The sequence below is a fragment of the Globicephala melas genome, chromosome 2, assembly GCF_963455315.2.
Source record: "Globicephala melas chromosome 2, mGloMel1.2, whole genome shotgun sequence".
NCBI classification, from domain to species: domain Eukaryota; kingdom Metazoa; phylum Chordata; class Mammalia; order Artiodactyla; family Delphinidae; genus Globicephala; species Globicephala melas.
This window is the reverse complement of record NC_083315.2, coordinates 16,379,905-16,394,804: the sequence shown is the minus strand read 5'-3', so window position 1 is coordinate 16,394,804 and position 14,900 is coordinate 16,379,905. Positions and strand designations below refer to the sequence as shown.

Genomic DNA, 14,900 nt, shown 5'->3' with positions numbered 1-14,900 from the left:
GATGAATGTATTGTAGCAAATCTATGTTATGGGCACACAATGTAAAAATATGTAATTTGTGACATCAATAACTGGAAGAGTGGAGACATGAAACAGTTTTTTGTATGCAGTTGAATTTAAGTTCATTTAAAATAGATTATTTTAACTTTAAGATTTAAAAATTTTTATTTTATATTGGAGTATAGTTGATTAACAATGTTGTGTTAATTTCAGGTGTACAGCAAAGTGATTCAGTTATACATATACATGTATTTATTCTTTTTCAGATTCTTTTCCCATTTAGGTTATTACAGAATACTGAGCAGAGTTCCCTGTGCTATACAGTAGGTCCTTTTTGGGTTATCTATTTGAAATACAGCAGTGTGTACATGTCAATCCCAAATTCCCAGTCTATCCCTCCCCCCCACCCTTCCACTCCCTGGTATTCATAAGTTTGTTCTCTAAGTCTGTGAGTCTGTTTCTGTTTTGTAAATAAGTTCATTTGTATCTTTTTTTTCTTTTTTAAGATTCCGCAGGTAAGTGCTATTGTCTTTCTCTGTACTTACTTCACTTAGTATGATAATCTCCATGTCCATCCCTGTTGCTGCAAATGGCATTATTTCATTCTTTTTAATGTCTGAGTAATATGTACCACATCTTCTTTATCCATTCAGCTGAGATGGACATTCAGGTTGCTTCCATTTCCTGGCTGTTGTAAACAGTGCTGCAATGAACACTGGGGAGCACCTATCCTTTTGAACTAAGTTTTTTCTCCGGATATATGCCCAGGAGTGGGATTGCTGGATCCTATGGTAGCTCTATGTTTAGTTTTATAAAGAACCTCCATACAGTTCTCCATAGTGACTGTATCAATTTACATTCCCACCAACAGTGCAGGAGGGTTCCCTTTTCTCCACACCCTCTTCAGCATTTATTGTTTGTAGATTTTTTGCTGATGGCCATTCTGACTGGTGTGAGGTGATATCTCATTGTAGTTTTGATTTGTATGTCTCTAATAATTAGTGGTGTTGAGCATCTTTTCATGTGCCTCCTGACCACCTGTAAGTCGTCTTTGCAGAAATGTTAGGTCTTCTGCCCAGTTTTTGATTGGGTTGTTTGTTTTTTTTTTGACACTGTGCTGTTTGTAAATTTTGGAGACTAATCTGGTTAGTCTAATCTGCTGGTTCTTCCAGCACCGTTTTTCTTTCTCATGATTGCTTTGGCTATGCGGGGTCTTTTGTGTCTCCAAAGTTTGATTGTTTTGTTCTAGTTCTGTGAAAAATGCCACTGGTAATTTTTGATAGCGATTGCACTGAATCTGTGGATTGCCTCAGGTAGTGTAGTCATTTTGACAGAATTGATTCCTCCAACCCAAGAACATGGTGTATCTTTCCATCTCTTTGTGCCATTTTTGATTTCTTTCATCAGTGTCTTATAGTTTTCGGAGTACAGGTCTTTTGTTTCCTTAGGTAGGTTATTCATAGATATTTTATTCTTTTTGATGAAATGGTAAATGGGAGTGTTTCTTTAACTTCTCGTTTTGATCTTTCATTGTTAGTGCAACAGATTTCTGCTTATTAATTTTTTATCCTGAAACTTTACTGAATTTATTGATGAGCTCTAGTAGTTTTCTGGTGGCATCTTTAGGATTTTCTATGTATAGTTTCGTGTCATCTGCAAACAGTGACAGTTTTACTTCTTCTTTTCCAATTTGGATTCCTTTTATTTTTCTTCTCTGATTGCCTTGACTAGGACTTCCAAACCTGTGTTCAATAATAGTGGTGAGAGAGGACATCCTTGTCTTGTTCCTGATCTTAGAGGAAATGTTTTCAGCTTTTTCACTGTTGAGCATGATGTTAGCTGTAGGTTTGTCATACATGGTCTTAATTATGTTGAGGTATGTTCCCTCTATGCCCACTTGCTGGAGAGTTTTTATCATAAATCGGTGTTGCACTTTTTCAAAAGCTTTCTCTGCATATATTGAGATGGTCATGTGGCTTTTATTCTTTGATTTGTTGATGAGGTGTATCATACTGATTGATTTGTGGATATTGAAAAATCCTTGAATCCCTGGGATAAATCCCACTTGATCATGGTGTTATGATCCTTTTAATATATTGTTGGATTCAGATTGCTAGTATTTTGTTGAGGGCTTTTGTATCTGTGTTCATCAGTGATAACTCGCCTGTAACTTTCTTTTTTTATGGTATCTTTAACTTGGTATCAGGGTGATGGTGGCCTCATAAACTGAGTTTGGGAGTATTCCTTCCTCTGTGATTTTTTGGAATAGTTTCAGAAGGATAGGTGTAACTCTTCTCTAAATGTCTGATAGAATTTGACTGTGAAGCCATCTGATCCTGGACTTTTGTTTGTTAAAATCACAGTTTCAATTGCAGTACTTGTGACTGGTCTGTTCATATTTTTTATTTCTTCTGGTTCAGCCTTGGGAGACTGTACCTTTCTAAGAACTTGTTCATTTCTTCCAGGTTGTCCATTTTGATTGGCTTATACTTGCTTATAATGGTCTCTTATGATCCTATGAATTTCTGTGGTGTCCACTGTAACTTCTTTTTCATTTCTAATTTTATTGATTGGGGCCCTCTCCTTTTTTTTCTTGATGAGTCTTGCTAAAGATTTATCAATTTCATTTATCTTTTCAAAGAACCAGCTTTTAGTTTCATTGATATTTTCTCTTCTTCATTTCTGTTTCATTTATTTCTGCTCTGATCTTTATGATTTCTTTCTTCTACTAACTTTGGGTTTTGTTTGTTCTTCTTTCACTAGTTGCTTTAGGTGTGACATTAGGTTTTTTATTTGTGATTTTTCTTGTTTCTGGAGGTAAGATTATATTGCTATAAACTTCCCTCTTAGAACTTTTTACTGTGTCCCATAGGTTTTGGATTGTCATGCTTTCATTTTGATTGTCTCTAGGTATTTTTTGGTTTCCTCTTTGATTTCTTCAGTGAGCCATTGGTTGTTTAGTAGCACATTGTTTAGCCTCCATGTGTCTGTGGTTTTTACAGTTTTTTTCTTTTTCTTGTAGTTGATTTCTAATGTCATGGCATTGTGATATGAAAAGATGCTTGATATGATTTAAATTTTCTTAAATTTACTGGGGCTCGATTTGTGACTCAGCATGTGATCACTCCTGGAGAATGTTCTATGTGCACATGAGAAGAATGTGTATTCTGCTGCTTTTGGATGGAATGCTCTATAAATATCAGTTAAGTCCATCTGGTCTAATGTGTCATCTAGGCCTGTGTTTCCTTTTTGATTTTGTCTGGATGACCTGTCCACTGATGAAAGTGGGGTGTTAAAGTCCCCCACTGTCGATTTCTCCCTTTATGGATGTTAGTATTGGGTTGGCTAAAAAGTTCATTCAGGTTTTTCCATAAGATATTACAGAAAAATGCGAACGAACTTTTTGGCCAACTCCATATGTGCCTTACATATTGACGTGCTCCTGTGTTTGGTGCATATATATTTACAATTGTTATATCTTCTTCTTGGATTGATGCCTTGATCATTATGTAGTGTCCTTTGTCTCTTATAAGTCTTTATTTTAAAGCCTATTTTGTCTAATAGGAGTATTGCTACTCCAGCTTGCTTTTGATTTCTATTTGTGTGGAATACTTTTTTCCATCCCCTCACTTTCAGTCTGTATGTGTCGCTAGATCAGAAGTGGGTCTCTTGTAGACATATATATGGGTCTTGTTTTTGTATCCATTCAGCCAGCTTATGTCTTCTGCTCAGAGCATTTAATCCATTTACATTTAAGGTATTCATCAATGTGTATGTTCTTATTGCCATTTTGTTAATTGTTTTGGATTTGTTCTTGTAGGTCTTTCTTCCCTTCCTCTTTTGTTTTCTTGTGATTCGATGACTAATTTTAGTGTTATGTTAGGATTCCTTTTTCTTTTGTGTGTGTGTTTATCTATCGTAGATTTTTGGTTTGCAGTTACCATGAGGTTTGGATATAGCCATGTATGTATAATCAAGATTGTTGTAAGTTGCTGGTCTTTTAATTTTAGATGCATTTTCAATATACTGCATTTGTGCTCTCCTCACAATTGCTGGTTTTTTTTTTTTCATTTTAACATCTTTATTGGAGTATAATTGCTTTACAATGGTATGTTAGTTTCAGCTTCACAACAAAATGAATCAGTTATATATATACATATGTTCCCATATCTCTTCCCGCTTGCGTCTCCCTCCCTCCCACCCTCCCTATCCCACCCCTCCAGGCGGTCACAAAGCACCGAGCTGATCTCCCTGTGCTATGCGGCTGCTTCCCACTAGCTATCTACCTTACGTTTGGTAGTGTATATATGTCCATGCCTCTCTCTCGCTTTGTCACCGTTTACCCTTCCCCCTCCCCATAGCCTCAAGTCCATTCTCTAGTAGTAAGTCTGTGTCTTTATTCCTGTTTCACCCCTAGTTTTTTCATGACATTTTTTTCCTTAAATTCCATATATATGTGTTAGCATACGGTATTTGTCTCTCTCTTTCTGACTTACTTCACTCTGTATGACAGATTCTAGGTCTATCCACGTCATTACAAATAGCTCAATTTTGTTTCTTTTTATGGCTGAGTAATATTCCATTGTATATATGTGCCACATCTTCTTTATCCATTCATCCAATGATGGACACTTAGGTTGTTTCCATCTCTGGGCTATTGTCAATAGAGCTGCAATGAACATTTTGGTACATGACTCTTTTTGAATTATGGTTTTCTCAGGGTATATGCCCAGTAGTGGGATTGCTGGGTCATATGGTAGTTCTATTTGTAGTTTTTTAAGGAACCTCCATACTGTTCTCCACAGTGGCTGTATCAATTTACATTCCCACCAACAGTGTAAGAGGGTTCCCTTTTCTCCACACCCTCTCCAGCATTTATTGTTTCTAGATTTTTTGATGATGGCCATTCTGACTGGTGTGAGATGATATCTCATTGTAGTGTTGATTTGCATTTCTCTAATGATTAGTGATGTTGAGCATTCTTTCATGTGTTTGTTGGCACTCTGTATATCTTCTTTGGAGAAATGTCTATTTAGGTCTTCTGCCCATTTTTGGATTGGGTTGTTTGTTTTTTTTGTTATTAAGCTGCATGAGCTGCTTATAAATTTTAGAGATTAATCCTTTGTCAGTTGCTTCATTTGCAAATATTTTCTCCCATTCTGAGGGTTGTCTTTTGGTCTTCTTTATGGTTTCCTTTGCTGCGCAAAAGCTTTTAAGTTTCATTAGGTCCCATTTGTTTACTTTTGTTTTTATTTCCATTTCTCTAGGAGGTGGGTCAAAAAGGACCTTGCTGTGATTTATGTCATAGAGTGTCCTGCCTATGTTTTCCTCTAAGAGTTTGATAGTTTCTGGCCTTACATTTAGGTCTTTAATCCATTTTGAGCTTATTTTTGTGTATGGTGTTAGGGAGTGATCTAATCTCATACTTTTACGTGTAGCTGTCCAGTTTTCCCAGCACCACTTATTGAAGAGGCTGTCCTTTCTCCACTGTACATTCCTGCCTCCTTTGTCAAAGATAAGGTGACCATATGTGCGTGGGTTTATCTCTGGGCTTTCTATCCTGTTCCATTGATCTATATTTCTGTTTTTGTGCCAGTACCATACTGTCTTGATTACTGTAGCTTTGTAGTATAGTCTGAAGTCAGGAAGCCTGATTTCTCCAGCTCCGTTTTTCGTTCTCAAGATTGCTTTGGCTATTCGGGGTCTTTTGTGTTTCCATACAAATTGTGAAATTTTTTGTTCTAGTTCTGTGAAAAATGCCAGTGGTAGTTTGATAGGGATTGCATTGAATCTGTAGATTGCTTTGGGTAGTAGAGTCATTTTCACAATGTTGATTCTTCCAATCCAAGAACATGGTATATCTCTCCATCTATTTGTATCATCTTTAATTTCTTTCATCAGTGTCTTATAATTTTCTGCATATAGGTCTTTTGTCTCCTTAGGTAGGTTTATTCTTAGATATTTTATTCTTTTTGTTGCAATGGTAAATGGGAGTGTTTTCTTGATTTCACTTTCATATTTTTCATCCTTAGTGTATAGGAATGCAAGAGATTTCTGTGCATTAATTTTGTATCCTGCTACTTTACCAAATTCATTGATTAGCTCTAGTAGTTTTCTGGTAGCATCTTTAGGATTCTCTATGTATAGTATCATGTCATCTGCAAAGAGTGACAGCTTTACTTCTTCTTTTCCGATTTGGATTCCTTTTATTTCCTTTTCTTCTCTGATTGCTGTGGCTAAAACTTCCAAAACTATGTTGAATAAGAGTGGTGAGAGTGGGCAACCTTGTCTTCTTCCTGATCTTAGTGGAAATGCTTTCAGTTTTTCACCATTGAGGACGATGTTGGCTGTGGGTTTGTCATATATGGCCTTTATTATGTTGAGGAAAGTTCCCTCTATGCCTACTTTCTGCAGGGTTTTTATCATAAATGGGTGTTGAATTTTGTCAGAAGATTTTTCTGCATCTATTGAGATGATCATATGGTTTTTCTCCTTCAGTTTGTTAATATGGTTTATCACGTTGATTGATTTGCGTATATTGAAGAATCCTTGCATTCCTGGAATAAACCCCACTTGATCATGGTGTATGATCCGTTTAATGTGCTGTTGGATTCTGTTTGCTAGTATTTTGTTGAGGATTTTTGCATCTATGTTCATCAGTGATATTGGCCTGTAGGTTTCTTTCTTTGTGACATCCTTGTCTGGTTTTGGTATCAGGGTGATGGTGGCCTCGTAGAATGAGTTTGGGAGTGTTCCTCCCTCTGCTATATTTTGGAAGAGTTTGAGAAGGATAGGTGATAGCTCTTCTCTAAATGTTTGATAGAATTCGCCTGTGAAGCCATCTGGTCCTGGGCTTTTGCTTGTTGGAAGATTTTTAATCACAGTTTCAATTTCAGTGCTTGTGATTGGTCTGTTCATATTTTCTATTTCTTCCTGATTCAGTCTTGGCAGGTTGTGCCTTTCTAAGAATTTGTCCATTTCTTCCAGGTTGTCCATTTTATTGGCATAGAGTTGCTTGTAGTAATCTCTCATGATATTTTGTATTTCTGCAGTGTCAGTTGTTACTTCTCCTTTTTCATTTCTAATTCTATTGATTTGAGTCTTCTCCCTTTTTTTCTTGATGAGTCTGGCTAATGGTTTATCAATTTTGTTTATCCTTTCAAAGAACCAGCTTTTAGTTTTATTGATCTTTGCTATCGTTTCTATCATTTCTTTTTCATTTATTTCTGATCTGATTTTTATGATTTCTTTCCTTCTGCTAACTTTGGGGTTTTTATGTTCTTCTTTCTCTAATTGCTTTAGGTGCAAGGTTAGGTTGTTTATTCGAGATGTTTCCTGTTTCTTAAGGTAGGATTGTATTGCTATAAACTTCCCTCTGAGAACTGCTTTTGCTGCATCCCATAGATTTTGAGTCGTCGTGTCTCCATTGTCATTTGTTTCTATATGTTTTGATTTCCCCTTTGATTTCTTCAGTGATCATTTCGTTATTAAGTAGTGCATTGTTTAGCCTCCATGTGTTTGTATTTTTTACAGATCTTTTCCTGTAATTGATATCTAGTCTCATAGCGTTGTGGTCGGAAAAGATACTTGATACAATTTCAATTTTCTTAAATTTACCAAGGCTTGATTTGTGACCCAAGATATGATCTATCCTGGAGAATGTTCCATGAGCACTTGAGAAAAATGTGTATTCTGTTGTTTTTGGATGGAATGTCCTATAAATATCAATTAAGTCCATCTCGTTTAATGTATCATTTAAAGCTTGTGTTTCCTTATTTATTTTCATTTTGGATGATCTGTCCATTGGTGAAAGTGGGGTGTTAAAGTCCCCTACTATGAATGTGTTACTGTTGATTTCCTTTTTTATGGCTGTCAGTATTTGCCTTATGTATTGAGGTGCTCCTATGTTGGGTGCATAAATATTTACAATTGTTATATCTTCTTCTTGGATCGATCCCTTGATCATTATGTAGTGTCCTTCTTTGTCTCTTCTAATAGTCTTTGTTTTAAAGTCTATTTTGTCTCATATGAGAATTGCTACTCCAGCTTTCTTTTGGTTTCCATTTGCATGAAATACCTTTTTCCATCCCCTTACTTTCAGTCTGTATGTGTCTCTAGGTCTGAAGTGGGTCTCTTGTAGACAGCAAATATATGCGTCTTGTTTTTGTATCCATTCAGCCAATCTGTGTCTTTTGGTGGGAGCATTTAGTCCATTTACATTTAAAGTAATTATCGATATGTGTGTTCCCATTCCCATTTTCTTAATTGTTTTGGGTTCGTTATTGTAGATCTTTTCCTTCTTTTGTGTTTCTTGCCTAGACAAGTTCCTTTAGCAGTTGTTGTAGAGCTGGTTTGGTGGTGTCGAACTCTCTCAGCTTTTGCTTGTCTGTAAAGGTTTTAATTTCTCCATCAAATCTGAATGAGATCCTTGCTGGGTAGAGTAATCTTGGTTGCAGGTTTTTCTCCTTCAACACTTTCAATATGTCCTGCCACTCCCTTCTGGCTTGCAGAGTTTCTGCTGAAAGATCAGCTGTTAACCTTATGGGGATTCCCTTGTGTGTTATTTGTTGTTTTTCCCTTGCTGCTTTTAATATGTTTTCTTTGTATTTAATTTTTGACAGTTTGATTAATATGTGTCTTGCCGTATTTCTCCTTGGATTTATCCTGTATGGGACTCTCTGTGCTTCCTGGACTTGATTAATTATTTCCTTTCCCATATTAGGGAAGTTTTCAACTATAATCTCTTCAAATATTTTCTCAGTCCCTTTCTTTTTCTCTTCTTCTTCTGGAACCCCTATAATTCGAATGTTGGTGCGTTTAATGTTGTCCCAGAGGTCTCTGAGACTGTCCTCAGTTCTTTTCATTCTTTTTTCTTTATTCTGCTCTGCAGTAGTTATTTCCACTATTTTATCTTCCAGGTCACTTATCCGTTCTTCTGCCTCAGTTATTCTGCTATTGATCCCATCTAGAGTATTTTTCATTTCATTTATTGTGTTGTTCATCATTGTTTCATCTTTAGTTCTTCTAGGTCCTTGTTAACTGATTCTTGCATTTTGTCTATTCTATTTCCAAGATTTTGGATCATCTTTAGTATCATTATTCTGAATTCTTTTTCAGGTAGACTACCTATTTCCTCTTCATTTGTTAGGTCTGGTGGGTTTTTATCTTGCTCCTTCATCTGCTGTGTGTTTTTCTGTCTTTTCATTTTGCTTATCTTACTGTGTTTGGGGTCTCCTTTTTGCAGGCTGAAGGTTCGTAGTTCCTGTTGTTATTTGTGTCTGTCCCCAGTGGCTAAGGTTGGTTCAGTGGATTGTGTAGGCTTCCTGGTGGAGGGTACTAGTGCCTGTGTTCTGGTGGATGAGGCTGGATCTTGTCTTTCTGGTGGGCAGGTCCACGTCTGGTGGTGTTTTTTGGGGTGTCTGTAGACTTATGATTTTGGGCAGCCTCTCTGCTAATGGGTGGGGTTGTGTTCCTGTCTTTCTAGTTGTTTGGCATAAGATGTCCAGCACTGTAGCTTGCTGGTCGTAGAGTGAAGCTGGGTGCTGGCGTTGAGATGGAGATCTCTGGGAGATTTTCGCCGTTTGATATTATGTGCAGCTGGGAGGCCTCTTGTGGACCAGTGTCCTGAAGTTGGCTCTCCCACCTCAGAGGCACAGCACTAACTCCTGGCTGCAGCACCAAGAGCCTTTCATCCACACCGCTCCTTAATTTGGGATGATTCGTTGTCTATTCAGGTATTCCACAGATGCAGGTACATCAAGTTGATTGTGGAGCTTTAATCCGCTGCTTCTGAGGCTTTTTTCTTCGCCTTGGCGCTTCGTCTAGTTTCACTTGCTCACAGGGAGCCACGGGCAGAGGCCTCACACCAGCCCTTCTGCCCAAAGTTCCTGGTGCAGAACCGCCCTGGCGACACCTCGGCTCGGGACCGTTTCACAATTGCTGGTTTTGATATCATATTTGTGTGCAGCTGATTTCCTACCTTTACTACATATTTGCCTTTAGCTGTGAGCTTTTCCAATCGTAATTTGCTTGTTTCTAGTTGTGGCCTTTTCTGCTTAGAGAATTTCCTTTAACATTTGTTGCAAAGCTGGTCTGGTGGTGCTGAATTCTCTTAGCTTTTGCTTGTCTTTAAAGCTTTTTGATTTTTCTTTCGAATCTGAATGAGAAACTTGCTGGGTAGAATATTCTTGGTTGTAGGTTCTTCCTGTTCATCACTTTAAATATATTGTGCCACTCCCTTTTGCCCCGCAGAGTTTCTGCTGAGAAATCCGCTGATAACCTTATGGGAGTTCCTTGTATGTTATTTGTTGCTTTTCCCTTGTTGCTTTTAATATTTTTTCTTTGTCTTTAATTTTTGTCAAATTGATTACTATGTGTCTTGGCGTGTTCCTCCTTGGGACTCTACACTTCCTGGACTTGGGTGACTGCTTCCTTTCCTATATTAGGGAGGTTTTCAAATATTTTCTCAGGTCCTTTCTCTGTTCTTCTGGGACCCCTAGAATACAAATGTTGGTGTTTTAATGTTGTCCCAGAGGTCTCTAATACTGTCTTCATTTCTTTTCATTCTTTTTTCTTTATTCTGTTAGGCGGCAGTGATTTCCACCATTATGTCTTCCAGCTCACTTATCAGTTTTTCTGCTATCAGTTCCTTCTACTGTATTTTTCATTTAAGTTATTGTATTGTTCATCTGTTTGTTCCTTAGTTCTGGTAGGTCTTTGTTAAACATTTCTTGTATCCTCTCGATCTGTGCCTCCATTCTTTTTCCGAGATCTTGGATCATCTTCACTATCATTAATCTGAATTCTTTTCCCAGTAGATTGGCTATCTCCAATTCACTTAATTGTTCTTCTGGGGTTTTGTTACTTCACCTGGGACATATTCCTCTGCCATGTCATTTTGTGTAACTTTGATTGAGGTTTCTGTTCTGCAGGCTCCAGAATTGTAGTTCTTCTTCCTTCTGCTGTCTGCCCTCTGGTGGATGAGGCTGTTTAAGAGGCTTATGCAGGCTTCCCAGTGGGAAGGACTGATTCCTGCCCACTGGTGGGTGGAACTGGGTCTTATTCCTTGGTTGTTTGGCCTAAGGTGTCCTAGCACTGGAGCCTACAGGCTGTTGGGTGGAGCTAGGTTTTTGGGAGAAAATGGTGGCCTCCAGGAGTGTTAACGCCAATGAGTACTCCCAGGAACTACTGCTGCCAGTGTCTTGTCCCTGCAGTGGGCCACAGCCATCCCCGGCTCTGCTGGAGACCTTCCAATACTAGTAAGTGGGTTTGGCCCAGTCTCTTATGAAGTCACTGCTTTTTTCCCTGGGTCATGGTGTGCAGGAGGCCTTGTGTGTGCCCTCTAAGAGTAGAGTTTTTGTTTCCCCAAGTCCTGTGGAATTCCTGTGATCAAACCTTACCCGTTCTCAAAGCCAGATCCTCTGGGGTTTCCTCCTCCTGTTGCCAGACCTCAAGGCTGGGAAGCCTGATGTGGGCCTCAGGACTTTCATTCTGGTGGGAGAACTTCTGTGGTATAATTATTTTCCACTTTATACGTTGCCCACCTGGCAAGTATGGGAGTTGATTTTATCACCCTCCTACTCTCATTGTGGTTTCTTCTTGCTTTGTGAAAGCAGGTTATCTTTTTTGTTCTAGCATTTTTTTTTGTTAAATCGTTATTTAGAAGTTAGTTGTGATTTTGGTGTTTTTTGTAAGAAGGGGTGAGCTCGTGTCTTTCTATGCTGCCATTTTGACACTTTCTCCTGACCATTACTATTTCAAACTTTAAGATGTTTGATGTAATCCCTGATACCATAAAGAAAATAGCTATAGAGTGGCCAAGATGGCAGAATAGAAGTACCCTAAGCTCACCCCCACTCAGGAGCACACCAAAATCCAACACTCTGCAGAATGATCATTGTTGAAAAAGACTGAAACCTACCAGAAAGATACATAAAGACATAAAACAAGGCACATAGGAGGGGCTGATTCATGATATAATCAAATCCCATGTCCCCCAGGTGGTTGACCCACCAACTGGAGCATAATTGAATTAGATTTTCCCACAGGAGTGAGAGTTCTGAGTCCCACATCAGGCCCCCTAGCCTGGGGAAAAGGAGCCCCCAGAGCATTTGGATATGAAGGCCAGCAGGGCTTGAGTGCAGAAGCTACACAGGATTGGGGAAAACAGACTTCACTCTTAAAAGAGTACACATAAAACCTCATGCGCACTGGGACCAAGAGCAAAAGCAGTAATTTGAAAGGAGCCTGGGCCAGACATACCTGATGGTCTTAGAGGGTCTCCTGGGGAGTCGGGGTGCAGCTGTGGCCCACCCTGGGGACTTAGACACTGGTGGCAGGTACTATCAGTGAGCATTCATCTGCATGAGCTCTCCTGGAAACAGTGCCACCCAACAGACAGGCTTCCTAAAGACCTCATGAGCACACAGCCACCTGCAGACACACCTCTAGACATCGCCTTGCCCCCCAGAGGACCAAGACTCACCTCCATCCACCAGGGTGCAGGCACCAGTCCTTCAAAAGTCTCTAGATTAGCTTCACCCACCAGTGAGCAGAAACCAGAAGCAAGAAAACTATAGTCCAGCAGCCTTCAGACTGAGTCCACAAATGCATGCCAGTGACCATCCTGGGACCAGCTGGCCCCCTGCCCTTGGGTGAAGAGAGGAGAGTGCACTTCTGGGATGCATAGGTTGTCTCCTATAGAGGGCCATTTCTCCAAGGTCAAACATAACCAACCTACCACATACATAAAAATACAAGTAACTATTTAGACAAAATGAAGTGACAAAGGAATATGTGTCAGAGAAAGGAACAAGATAAAACTGCAGAAGAACAACTGAGTGATGTAGAGATAGATAGGCAATCTACACAAGGAACAATGGAGTAATGATCATAAAGATGATCAAAGAACTCGTGAGGAGAATGGATGCACAGAGTGAGAAATTAGAAGTTTTTAACAAATAATTAGAAAATACAACAACCAAACAGAATTAAAGAATACAATAACTGACATGAAAAATACACTATACGGTATCAATAATAGACTAAATGAGGCAGAGGACCAGATCAATGAGCTGGAAAACAAAGTAGTGGAAATCACTGCTGCTGAACAAAGAAAAAAGAATGAAGAGAAATGAGGACAGTTTCAGAGACCTCTGGGACAACATAAAGCACGCTAATATTTGCATGATCAGGGTCCCAAAAGGAGAAGAGAAAGGCTTGAGAAAATATTTGAAGAAATAGCTGAAAAGTTCTCTAACCTGAGGGAAGGAAACTGTCACCCAAGTCCAGGAATTGTGGAGAGTTCCATACAGGATTAACCCACAGAGGAACACAGCAGACACAGTGTAATCAATCAAAATGACTAAAAGAATATTAAGAGTAACAAATAACATACAAGGGAACTCCCATAAGGCTATCAGCTGATTTTTCAGCAGAAACCTTTGCAGGCCAGAAGGGAGTGGCAATGATATACTTAAAGTAATGAAAGAGAAAAACCTACAACCAAGAACACTCAGTAAGGCTCTTATTCAGATTTGATGGAGAAATCAAAGCTTTACAGAGAAGCAAAAGCTAAAAGAGTTCACCACCAAACAAGCTTTACAAAAAATGCTAAAGGAACTTCTCTAGGCAGAAAAGAAAAGGCCACAGCTAGAAAGAAGAAAATTATGAAACAGAAAAGCTCGCTACTAAGGCAGACATACAGTAAAGGTAGTAAATCATCCACACACAAAGCTAGGGGTTAAAAGACAAAAGTAGTACAATTTGTATGCAAAATAAGCAGTTAAGGCATACACACCCCCAAAGATAGGCTTACAATATCAAAAACAGTAATTTTGAGGGGAGATGAGTACAAATGCAGAATATCTAAAATGTATTTGAAATTAAGAGGTCAGCAACTTAAGCATGTATCTTTAACTGGTAATCAATTATATTTGGGTTCTGGAGGATGCATATTTGAAACTTGGAAATACTCACCTGACCCATATACCAGGTGATGCTGCCAGCTTTGAATGGGACTCAGGAAAGAGCTCTGGTGCAGGTGCAGTCTAGGGTTAAGCAGACAAGATGCTTGAATCCTATGAACTGATAGGCTCTGTTATATGAAGTGGTTGGAAAGATGAATATGGAGTTTATGGCAAGCTCAAGTAGCAGAATAAAAATATATATCCTTAGGGCAAAGCTGACATAAAAATCTGGACCTTGATAGAGAACTACTGTCTGTGGGACATCAAGTTTCTATGAAACTATAACTTAATCATACTCTGGTTTTGTCAGATGATTCCTATTAAAATGACAGGTGGGTCCAATAGCAATCTATGCTAGGGTAGCTGCTGTGCATCTAAGATAGGGCATGAGTAAGGCCAGAGGACTCAAGTTAAGCTGAATGAGCTGATGACTCAGACCTCCATGTCACCCACCATCAGCACCTCCTCAGATCACATCCATAGATACATCAGTCAGAAGGTGGGAGAGCCCCTTATGTCTAGCTGATGGAAGAGGAAAAAAGCCGAACAAGATTCATGGAAGGATCACCTTGTAAATAGATGCAAGTTAAAAATGGATTGTTGCTATATTAACTCCATACTCAGGTGGTGCTGAAAGACAGGTAATCCTCCAAGGAGAAATCCTCCCAAAGGTCAGAGCTCAGGATGAATGTGCTCGTCCACTTAGTATGTAAAGAGAAGTAGCCTGAGGTAAGAATACTTGCTCATTGGTAGTAGTGAATGACTTCTCTGGTTGGTCAGAAGCCTAGAAAGAGAAAAAATAGAGTGGGGAAAAAGGAGTTTAAAAAGAATCAGATAGATAAACTCACAGGTCCCACAGTGTGTAGTATCACATTTAATGCTCATCAAAGAACGTCCACTATGAAAGAGGCTCTTTAAAAAATACAGACTGAG

At 38.8% G+C, this 14,900-nt stretch overlaps 1 protein-coding gene across 1 annotated transcript in view; it reads right to left on the bottom strand.

Moving 5' to 3' along the window:
- CCDC7 (coiled-coil domain containing 7) overlaps positions 1–14,900 on the bottom strand; it is a 328,048-nt gene that overhangs the window by 14,816 nt on the left and 298,332 nt on the right. Inside the window, exons 47-49 of the mRNA XM_060293096.1 lie at positions 14,536–14,751; positions 13,978–14,048; positions 12,485–12,735 (exon numbers count right to left, since the gene is read on the bottom strand). The gene's annotated coding sequence lies outside the window, so the exon portion shown is untranslated. The remainder of the gene's footprint in view (positions 1–12,484; positions 12,736–13,977; positions 14,049–14,535; positions 14,752–14,900) is intronic.